This window comes from Pristis pectinata, chromosome 22 (genome assembly GCF_009764475.1).
Source record: "Pristis pectinata isolate sPriPec2 chromosome 22, sPriPec2.1.pri, whole genome shotgun sequence".
In the NCBI taxonomy this organism is placed as follows: Eukaryota; Metazoa; Chordata; class Chondrichthyes; order Rhinopristiformes; family Pristidae; genus Pristis; species Pristis pectinata.
Genome location: NC_067426.1, coordinates 15,988,464 through 16,000,683, shown reverse-complemented (window position 1 = coordinate 16,000,683; position 12,220 = coordinate 15,988,464). Strand labels below are relative to the sequence as shown.

General features: G+C 38.4%; 1 protein-coding gene across 1 annotated transcript in view; it reads left to right on the top strand.

The window, feature by feature from the left end:
• LOC127581681 (AT-rich interactive domain-containing protein 1A-like) overlaps window positions 1-12,220 on the top strand; it is a 101,384-nt gene that overhangs the window by 33,312 nt on the left and 55,852 nt on the right. The window lies entirely within an intron of this gene.

Genomic DNA, 12,220 nt, shown 5'->3' with positions numbered 1-12,220 from the left:
TTCTTTAGACACAGATGATGCTTTAGACACAGATGATGCAGCTTTGAACAAGTTATTTTAAATTTACTTATTATGGTATCCAGGCTTGGGTGCCCAAGTTTCAAGTTCATTGAGTGCTGCTTGTAATGATGACTGGGCTGATGAATGTCATAGAGCTAAAGGTGATTGCTTTCCACCATTTCATTAGAGCAGAGATAACCAAGAGATCTGATCAAAAATTAAGGGATTTTGGTGGGTGTTCCCAGTAGGTGTGAAGAGAATGGAGTTTGAGTAGTGGGTGAGATATTATGGAGGTGGAAATGGGCAGATATAGTGATGGAGAAGTTTTAAAAGTTAGAATCTCAGTTTGGGCTCAGATAGGATGGCAAGGCTGCAAACAACCTTATTTGGCCTTGGTGATTGAAGAGAGTGTATTTGGAGCAAGCTTCTATTGATCCAATACTGGATATTGGATTAATAGCATGACAGGCTGGACATTGAAAGTATTGGGGAAAGTGGTGATGAGAGAGAGGGAAGTGAATGTCATTAAAGGTGATAACATGACTGGTAGTGTCTATCTGAGATGACTAATCTGGAAGTGAGAGTTTAAATCTGATCGTATTTTTTGAAATTGTCAATAGTGTGATGCTGCAGTGAATGAATATCACAAAAGAAAGTGAGTGATAGAGAGGTTATAGAATCAATCATTCAAAAATAGAATTTTTTGGGATCTGGTGCTGAAAGGTCAATGTTTTTTTACCCATTACAATTGCCTTTGAAGGTGGTGCTGAGGTGCCAGCTTGAAATGCAGCAGTTGTTTGCAGGTATTCCCTCAATGCTATTAGTGCAAGGGTTCCAGGATTTAGTCTAGTGATGATGGTAGGAATGGCAATATGCTTCTGAAACAGACAGAATGGTTTGTGATCTCTAGGTACTGTACAGGTAGCTAGTGGTCTTTCCATGTACTTGAAGCCTTTGTTCTCCCAGATGGTAGAGCTTATGGGTTTGGGTGGATCTGTTAGATTAGTCACCAGAACACGAGAAAATAGGAACAGGAGCAGGTCACCTGGCCCCTCAAGCGTAATGTGCCACTCATTATGATCTTAACTGATCTATCCCAGGCTTTACTCCTCCTCTGTGCCAGACCCTTGATTCCCTGAGCTTTCAAAAATTTATCTAACTCAGCTTTGAATACTTCTAATGAGCTGGCCTCCACAATTTTGAGGAAGAGAATTCCAGAGATTCACTACTCTGTGAGAAGGAATTTCTAAATATCTTAGTTTTAAATAACTGGTCCCTTATCTTGAAATGATCTACTCTCGTTCGAGACTCTCCCAGTAGTGAAAACATCTCAACATCTACCCTATTATGCACCCTTAAGATCTTGTGTTTCAATAAGTTCACCACTCAGATTCTTACATTAGAACATAAGAAATAGGAGCACGAATAGGCCATCTGGCCCATCGAGCCTGCTCTTCCATTCAATATCATCTTTGCTGATCTGGCTGTGGACTCAGATCCACCTACCGGCCTTTACCCCATAATTCTTAATTCCCCTACTATGCAAAAATCTATCAAACCGTGTCTTAAATATATTTAATGAGGTAGCCTCCACTGCTTCCTTGGGCAGAGAACTCTACAGATTCACTACTCTCTGGGAAAAGCAATTTCTCCTCATCTCGGTCCTAAATCTATTCCCCCAAATCTTGAGGCTATGTCCCTTAGTTCTAGTCTCACCTACCAGTGGAAACAACCTTCCTGCCTCTATCTTATCTATCCCTTTCATAATTTTATGTGTTTCTCTAAGATCCCCTCTCATTCTTCTGAATTCTAGTGAGTATAGTCCCAGGCGACTCAATTGCTCTTCATAGGCTAATCCCTTCATCTCCGGAATCAACCTGGTGAACCTCCTCTGCACTGCCTCCAAAGCACCAAAGATTACATACCCAATCTGTTTAGCCTTGTGAACAGACAATCTTCTCATTCCAGGAAATAACCCAGTGAATCTTTTCTGGACTACTTCCAATGCTACTATCTCCTTTCCTATGAAAGAGGACCAAAATTTTGTGCAGTACTCCAGCAGTTGCCTTGCCAACATGTTGCACATTTGTAACAAAACTTCCCTATCTGCAATAGGGTCAATCTGCCATTTGCTTTCTGCATTATCATGCTAACTTTGTGTGATTCATGCACAAGAACACCTGAATCCCTCTGCATTTCCCTCATTTGCAGTCTCTTTCCATGTAGATAATCTGCCTTTTGATTCCTGTTACCAATCGTGCTATTTCACATTAAACTCTTTTCATCATGTTTTCACCCACTTTTAACTTGTTTCAGAGTGGCAATATCCTCATCATAACTTGCCTTTTGTTGTACTTTGGTGTCATTGGCAAACTTGAATTTTTTGCTGCCTTGGATTTTTTTTTCAATCATTAGTCAATTGTTCAAATAAATCCTTAATGGACACCAGAATTTAGGCCTCAAACATTTTTAAGTAATGTTTTTAACACCAGAGTGCAAAATAACAATGAATAGAACATGAGATTTAAACCTGAAATCTATCCCATTTAGCATGATTGTAGTGTCATACAACACAATGGAAGACTGTGAAGACTGGACTTTTGTCTGCACAAAGACTGTGGTGGTTACTTTTGGTAGTGTTATCATGGACAGATGCATCTGCCTAAGTTGCCTGGTGAAGGCGAGATCAAGTAGGTTTATTGCTCTGATTAGCACACTACTTCAGCCACAGTTTGGCATCCATGTTGATGCAAATGATCTGATTTCAACTCTCTGATCAAAGGGAAGGGTGGTATAATTGGAACAAGTTTCTGCTGATTTAGATATTAAACAAATCAAACAAGAGTAGGATTGGAAGAGACGGTTAGGAGATAGGATGCCAAGCTTGGAAATTTTATGATTTGGCCTTGGTCAGTGACACTTACCAAATGATCTAGATAAATTGGATTTTGGGGTGGATTAGGGGAACTCCAGAGGTGACATGAAACCATTGCAGGTATTTCTCCTGCTTATGGCTATGACATCAATTGAGGTTACTTTCATTCAGCTGGTTAGTGGAGGACAGATGTTGCAAGAGGATAGAGTGGGTTGATGTACTTAAAAGCACAAGTGTCTGTCAAAGTCTAAGTGCTGGTTTTTTTATACATTCTTTAAAGAGTAATAAAGCTCACCTGGAACAAATTCCTACTTAGTTGACCAATGGGGCTGAAATATACCATCTTATCCATGAATATTTTGCTGTGGAACAAGTGAGACCCATTAGAAAGTTGCTAGATGTCACCATTCTCTGCTAACCCTTGATGCTTGTTGCATAAGTGGTATTTTCACACCATATTATGCTGGAACTATCCACACTGCTTTCCAGTCTCTCTGTCCTTGGCAACAGGAACTGGTTACAGAGTCTTGGGGACTTGTTAACTCAAATTTTGGTTTGGTAGAGGTTCCCAGCCACTCAGTCTTTGAATAGTTCAGAGTATGAAATTAATTGATTTCCTGGACAACATTTAAATTCTATACTAGCTGCTAGACCACAATTATTAGCTGTATTTAGCTTTCCCATATCATTGGCCAGTGTATCCAATAAAAATGGATCCTGATACTGCACATGAATGGTTTGTCAAAAGCCAGCCTGACCAGTTTGCAACATAAAAGTGGTCGGAAATATGTTTGTACTGTACCAAATAGAAGCTTGCATACTTAAATTTATGGGTTTGTGAGATTTCTGTGTATTTTTAGTTTAATGTACTCCCATCACACTGATAACCATTGTATGAGTACTTGTATGAGATGAAGATAAGATTAAGATTTCTTTATTAGTCACATGTACATCGAAAAACACAGTGAAATGCATCTTTTGCATAGTGTTCTGAGACTAAGTTGCTGGGTTCAATATACACCTGTTAGTAAAGAAATGTCTCCATCAGAGGCAAAGAAGTCTTGGTGGATAGGATGTCTGGCAAATTGTTGTGAAGTGAAAACCTTCCTGGTGAATTAATGATTTGCAGTTGTAGTGTGCCTTTTGTAGTTGTATATCTGACAGCTTTCACATGTTTTGCTAAATGTTAAAAGTGTACCAATAGAAATGATCCTGGCATGTAAATGTATTAACTTCTTTTTATTTCAATGAACTGAGCTCTGCAGCTATGTAGTTCTCTCCTTACTACTTTTTAGAATAAGGTGACATTTATTGGTAATGTTCAGCTGCCTACATGGTGAGTCAAACCCTTATGCACATCCGGTTGGTTTGTACACTTTCTTGCATCTCAGTAGGCAAGTCTTGCACTGCAACATTTTGACAGGAAAGTGAATAAATGGACATGAAAGCAAGTCTGAAATAGGGAATTCCCCAGTCCTGGGAATAGATTACAAATACAGCCACTAGCTGACTATCCAGAATAAATGAGCCATATTTTGCACTGGGTAGTTTTTGGGTGTTTTGTAGTTCACATTTAAACGGTTTTCAGATTGCTATTCTGACTTCTGAGCTGGGTGCTGCCTTACTATTGGCTGTGCATTGATATTCATTGTTGGGGGCCTGTTTCCTGTTGCTATTCTTATGCCTCCCTTTTAGGAGCCTGCTTCCTGTTTGTATGTGTTATGCTGTGTCAGGGCACTGGGGTCCTGTTTGTGCTTATTATACTATGTCAACCCAGGCATCCTGTTACATTGAGTTTGGTGATTAGTTTCTCAATTCTGATGTTTTCTTAAAGTTGTTGTGTGAACCTATAAAATGCAAATTACTTTCCTGTTGCATCTTGTTCGACATTGTGTTTTTAAATTCCAGATTTCACTTGAATGTTCTTAGCAACTCTGGACTTGTGCATGTAAGTCTGGGGGGCTGGTGATCTGCTGGACCATTGCTCTTGTGTGCCATAATATCCTGCATCAATTCAAGCTAATGATCATCTGAGGAATCGAGTCCGTACTGGAGATTTGGTATCTGTTTCAGACCTCGGGGATGAAAGATAGTTTTTCCGAGTGGACTATGAGCAAATCTTGTGAATAAGGGGGAGAGGTGGTCTCTGCTGTATGCTAAATTAGAATACAGCTGTTTGCATCAGTGTAGTGGCCAAAGAATTCTCCCTTGCTGCAGTTTTCTCCTTCTGCCTTCTGAGGAGGGGCAGCTTCATGTCCTTCAGCAGTTCCTCATCCAAATGGCATGATTGTACATTTTTTTTAGCTGGGTGTTTTGCCTGTAATTTGTAGATCTGCTTCTGCCTTTAGTCAGCAATGTGAGCAGTGCTGCCTTCTGTGTTCAAGAGTAAAATTTTTCTGCTCAGTCTGAGGATGAAGTGTGAAACCTGCTTGTGTTGGGCAGGTGGTACATTAACCCTCTGAGTTGAGATAGGCAGTCAGATTTTACCTTTGTGCACGTCAACATTTTTTTTGAAGTTTCTTTTCTGGTCCCTATTCTAATGAATCAAATTGTGGGGTTCATTGAGCTGAGGCTAAGCTTTTGCAGACATTATGCATTATCTGCTGTAGGATCTGCTAAAATTATTAAATTCTCCTGAATTTTTAAACCTTCAGCAGAAGTTCAAGTTGGTTTTTATGGTTGATTCCAAGAATACATTGAAATGTTTAAATTTTGGGCTAATATTCCCTCCCTTCCCACCAGACTAAATTGTAACTGAAACTCAAGCGTCAAACATTAACCATTTCCATTGAATAAAAATGCTTTTACACTCTGGATATTATTTCTGATTTGGAAAGAAGACATGGAGACAGCAGGAGAGAGTTGATAAAATATCCTGTGTTAGAGATGCATTAAACAAAAGTGCTGATGTGGAAAAAGGCAAGTCATTTTGGGCAGCAGAGTCCAGTGACTGGAAAGATGCACATTCAAGGCAACACTGATTGTAATGAGGAACCATTTGCACATGGGTGGGGTGGCCTTTGCCAAACATGTCCCTGATGATTGGTAGTGAGGAAGGAAGTGATAAAGAATATTTTTGTGCTTCCTACAGGATTGATTACCTCTTCATAGTAATCAACTTGGCTCACTTTTGACCTCCTGTAAGCAGTTACTGTTCACCTACTGGTGGAATAACATCATTGTGGCAAGTAGCTCAGACAAATCAATGTGTTCAACTTTGAAAATGCAGCACGTATTGTACATCAGTATGTTGGTGCCGTGAGAACACAACCACAGTCTGTGTGTCTCAAACTGTAACCACCAGTTGGAATTAATGATGTAAATTGTGCTAATGTTTTCCTTAAAATGTTGGGAGAATCCAAAGTAGAGTTTGAATATGAGCAATTTTCCACGTGTATATACACACTCACCTAGTTTTTCTTTTCACTTGTCTGTGTGGCTGGGAAGTATCATTCACTGCTTCAGTAGAGACGTGATCCTGTTCAAGTCTATGTAAATTGACCTGGTTTAAGCAAAGGCATTATTTACATTTACAAAATCCACACTGCTTTTGAGCAGTTTTCAGCTACAAAATTATCAAATGGTTTTAAAATTTGCATGGGGTTCTGACATTGTCTCTGTCAAAATTTGTTGATGGAAGTGATAATGGGTCCATTGTGTTGTTTACCACTATTTGGATTAGTCATAGAGTTAACAGCACAGAAATGGGCCTTTTGGCCCACTACATCCATACCAACCTTTTGCCCATCTATATTAATCCCATTTTCCTGCACTAGGTATGTATCCTTCTATACCTTGACTATTTAAGTGCCTGTTTAGATGTCTCTTAAACACAGTGGTTGTATCTGACTCTTCCATTGCCTCTGGCAGTGAATTCCAAATATCAACCACACACTGCATGAATGGATGTTTTTTAATTGCTCTTATGTTTACAGGTAATCTGAAATATTCTGTCTTTGCATTGATATAGTAGTGGGTAAATTCATTTTAGGAAATGTTTTATTTAAATTGGTACCTCTGTATAGCTCGAAGTTTTTTTTTGTTGCAGCTCTTAAGTTGAGAAGGTGAATAAAGCAAAAGCTGCATTTCTGCAAATGGGCACTTTCCTATCCACTTCCAACTAAGTATAACTGGTGTATTCTTCCTTTTTAGACGCCTGCTCAGAGCTTTGAAAGGCTGATTCCATAAGTGTTGAGCTGGAAGCTTGTGATAAGCTTGTGATACACTTTCACATAGCTAGTGGTTCCAAAGAGAACAAGTTTGTATCACTTTGGAGAGTTTGATTTTAGTATACTAACTGATTTTCCCATTTAGCGAGAATTTGTACTGCAAATCAGTCAGTTGTGAATAAAATGTGTAACTCAGTTCTAGGTACTTTTTTGTGTGCTGTAAAGTTGAGTGGCAGAGGTGCAGAAGGAAGTAAGAGATTTGTGTTCTTGAATGAATCAACTGAAAACTGCTTTCCCATATTTAGGAGTTCACACAACCAACTACACCAAGTTGTTGCTCAAAATTTTACTTCCCTTGTAAGCATCTTGGGCTTTACTGAATGATGTCTGCAGTGTAGTTAGAATGCAAGTTATCATCAGTTTTGGAAGCTAATTTTCTTTTCTTTTCCTCTTTAGCTGCATGACTGAGCGTATGTAGACTTGCTGAAAGATTTGATCTTTTTGTGAGGATCAGTGATTCGATCTGGCTTCTGTAGTTCAGAGCAGTTAGTTTTATTTGTTTGCACAACACCAAAACTCAAGTTAATAGTGGAAGGATATTTGGCCATATCATCCCTTTCTGGTGTTTGGAGTGAGCGTGCACCCCAGGATTTATCAGGGTTAACTTCTAAAAATGTTTTATGATTGTATATGGCCAAGATTTGCCTCTTTGCCGATTGCTGTCTTGTTCTCAACTGCAAAGCCTACATTTCTGTTGTAAATTATTATGATGTTTTTCCCCTGAAATAAAGCTAAATAATAGGTGAAACTCATGTTTTACCTTTGATCATATCTAACTACATAATCATGTTTCCTGTTAGTAAACTCATTCTGATTCACTCAACAGATGTAATATTTCCAAACTGTGTTGTTATTTTAGCATTTTAAAATTGCAGCCTTTCTTGGACTTACTTCCCAGCATTCCTCTCAGCCATCTCTATCTTACAGTTGCAAAATTTTGTCTTGTGAATGTGCTCTTACACTTCACCCTCAGTCTGGTGATGTCAATATACAGTGGCATGCAAAAGTTTGGGCACCTCTGGTCAAAATTTCTGTTACTGTGAATAGCTAAGTGAGTAAAAGATGATCTGATTTCCAAAAGGCATAAAGTTAAAGATGACACGTTTCTTTAATATTTTATTTTCCAAACTTTCCTGCGTCAGCACAAAATTCAGCGTCAGAAGTTTGCAAAGGAACATCTAAACAAGCCTGATGCATTTTGGAAACAAGTCCTGTGGACTGATGAAGTTAAAATAGAACTTTTTGGCTGCAATGAGCAAAGGTGTGTTTGGAGAAAAAAGGGTGCAGAATTTCATGAGAAGAACACCTCTCCAACTGTTAAGCACTGGGGTGGATCGATTATGCTTTGGGCTTGTGTTGCAGCCAGTGGCACGAGGAACATTTCACTGGAAGAGGGAAGAATGAATTCAATTAAATACCAGCAAATTGTGGAAGCAAACATCACGCCATCTGTAAAACAAAAAGCTGAAGATGAAAAGAGGATGGCTTCTACAACAGGATAATGATGCTAAACATAGCTCAAAATCCACAATGGACTACCTCAAGAGGCACAAGCTGAAGGTTTTGCCATGGCCCTCACAGTCCCCCGACCTAAATATCATTGGAAAATCTGTGGATAGACCTCAACAGAGCAGTGCATGCAAGACGGCCCAAGTATCTCTCAGAACTAGAAGCCTTTTGCAAGGAAGAATGGACAAAAATCCCTCAAACAAGAATTGAAAGACTCTTAGCTGGCTATAGAAAGCATTTACAAGCTGTGATACTTGCCAAAGGGGGTGTTACTAAGTACTGACCATGCAGGGTGCCCAAACTTTTGCTTTGGGCCCTTTTCCTTTTTTGTTATTTTGAAGCTGTAAAAGATGGAAATAAAAAAAGTAATCTTGCTTAAAATATTAAAGAAATGTGTCATCTTTAACTTTGTCTTTTGGAAATCAAGTCATCTTTTACTCGCTTAGCTATTCACAGTAACAGAAATTTTGACCGGGGTGCCCAAACTTTTGCATGCCACTGTATGTGCCAGACAAGATCTCTTTAAATCCTTCATAGTTTTGGCTCCATGTTTTAATCTCAACTGTCTCCACAGCCTGCATATGCAACCAGCATGATTTAGCCATGGTTCTTTATCCTCTAATATCTCTTATAGGAACAGAAATAAATTACCTTTTGAGCTTTTTTTTGGGCATTCAGCTCAGCTGATCAGTTTTAACTCCATTTACCCACCATTGCTCGGTTTCCTTGATACCATGCCCAACAAAGATCCATTATAGACTTCCAGGGTGCGGTGTGTTTTAGAATTAAAGACTGTTACGGCGTACAAAGTCATTCAACCCACTGAATCTGTGTAAACTCTTGGTAAAGCAATCCTGTCATTCATTTCCCTGCTCTTTCCCTACAGACTTAATTATCTGTGTTTTTTTAAGTTCAGATTGTACCCAATATATTTACAAGCAGTGAATTCCCTTTCATAGCATCCTGGTCTATTCCTTAAAAAAAAGCTTTTCTTCATTTTCTTCTACTTGGCCAGCTTTTTGAATTCTGTAATATTCTCCTTGAATCATCTATTATAAGGAACAGTTTCCCTCTAGTAACCCTGCCTAAACTGATCATGATCTTTCCAGCTGTACAAATCTCAATCATCTTTGCTCCACAGAACACACTACCAACTTCTGCACTGTAGCCTTATTACTGAGATCCCTCATGCCTGGAACTGTTCTAGTAAAACATTGTTGCACCTTCTCCAGGATCTACACTTCCTCCCTGAAGTGATATGCACGGGATTATATGTAACATTGCAATTTTTGGAGGGAGAATTCCAGGGTTCCAGCACACTCAAGGCAAAAGTTGTTCTGAAAACTGACTCCAATTTTAAGATCATGCTTTGGACTCTCAGTACTGGAAAATTTCTACTCATTCCAAATATATACATATAAAAATTAGATTTCTAATCAGTCATCTGAGCAAAAGGTGATAGTCATCTTATGCAATCTGCATTAATAATTTAACCCCTTAGCCCCATTATTGTTCTGCCAAATATATGCTGCACCCAATTCCAGGCTAATTTATCTTTCCTGAAGTCCAGTGTTGAGATCTGAATGCAGTGGTCCAAAAGGCCTCATACAACTGATAAATTACATGGTCCCTTTGCTTTTGCAACCCACACAATGTTCCATTAGCCTTTCTGATTACTGTTTATATCTGTTATTGCAATTTACAGTTTATTATTTTAAATGGGGAAAATCCCTTTGCTCCTTCACAGCTCCTACAAATTTTGCTCCTATCTGGTGGATGCTCTACACTGAACTCGACATTCTGTTTTTTTGCCCATTCATTTAAATAATCTATGCCCTAGAGTAACTTCCTCTTCCCTAATTGACTTGGATACATAATGCTCCATTCCTTTATTTATACATCAACAGTTGAGCAACTGAGGCTGCAGCAGAGATCTCTGGGGAGCCTTACATGCTGTGTATGCCTTTTGGAACAAGCCCTTTATTTCAATTCTTTGTTTCCCACTTCCCAACCAATTATCAAGTAATATTACAAAGTTATTTCCAACTCTGTGCCTTGTGTAATGTTAGACTTTTAGGTTCATGCCTTCTAGAAAAAATATCCATAGATGTTATGTAATGTGATCACAAAAAAATGAAATAGCTTACTGAAATCAATGCAGGAGCTCTTATCAATAGGTACTTGTCCACATACTCAGTTACTGATGATAGTAATGATTCTGCTAACTTCCCCACTTATTTAATAATGTTTCCCTCTTAGTAAACAATGGAGTGAAATATGCAATTTTGCCATTCAAAGGCACAGATCCTGAATGCAAGTATTTTTGAAAATTATGACTTAACATTTGCAGTTTCCTTAAAATAAATCTCTAGGGTGGAAATAATCAGGTTCTTAAGGTTTATCTGCTTTGAGTCCCATTATTTTCTCCTTTTTGGGGAAAAGCATATATAAATCATTAAGTTGACACATTTCGATTCCTTTGTGCCACTGGAATTTTTGGCCTTGTTCATTCTTTAAACAGATACAAAGTACGTATTTAACAAATCTGCCATTTTCTTATGAAGTTGGTTTTGCGTGGGAGAAAATGGAGCAACTCTTCTTGGTTGGTCAAATCGTGAAACGGTATAAAGCTTTATAAGTTTAATTTCCTCATCACTAACTCTGGTTTTTGATATGATATAAAACCTCTGTGATTGACCAAATAAATAGTAAAGAATATTTTTTCCTTCAAGCTAAAAAGTCTCTCCTAAAATCCACGTTAAAATGTTTCGATAAACCTTCCACTAAATTTAGAAATCCTGTTTTGCTGGCCATTTGCTTTGCTGGTTTTAGAAAGAAATGAACTAGGAACAGAAGTAGTTCACATAGCCCCTTAAGGCCATTCCACCATTCAATAAAATCTGATTGTAATCATAATCCCGCATTCCTGCCTACCCCCAGTAAACTTTTACCCCTTGCTTTTGAAGAACCTATCTAACACTGCCTTAGAAATATTCAAAAACTCTGGTTCCATTCCTCTTTGAGCAAGAGTTGCAAAGATGTAATAAATTGGAGTTCACTGAATCTTTTGACATTACGATGTACTAGTTTAATCAGTTCCTGTAATTATTACAACAAATATTGCCTTTAAATTATTACATAATTAAACATTATTTACAGTATTTTTGTTTTCAGTAATTGTTTTGTGTACTGTCCTGGGAGAATGGCCTGCTTCTGCTCCCTTGTCTCGTGATCTTGTGAAAATTATTTCCTGGGCTTTGTATTCTTGCCTGGGAAAGTAAAACTTGATCATAGGTAGTAGTCATTTGATCTGTTGAGTTGTTGCCTGCTCCTGGTTAATCAATCATTTACCCCTTTCTTCTGCTCTTTCCCCATAGTCCTGCAAGCTATTGCATTTTGTGCCTTTATCCTGTTTTGAGGGGCCTGATTGATCCTGTTAGTGAATTTCAAATCATAACTTAAAAAATGGCAGTTTTCTTCATGTCATTTTGTACATGTTGACCAATATATTTTTGTCATTATTCTGGGTTCCTGAACCATTGTTCTGCCTCCCTCTGTTTATTTTTGTGATCTTTCGTTCAAGCTTTTGAGTGCCTCATAGGGCCAT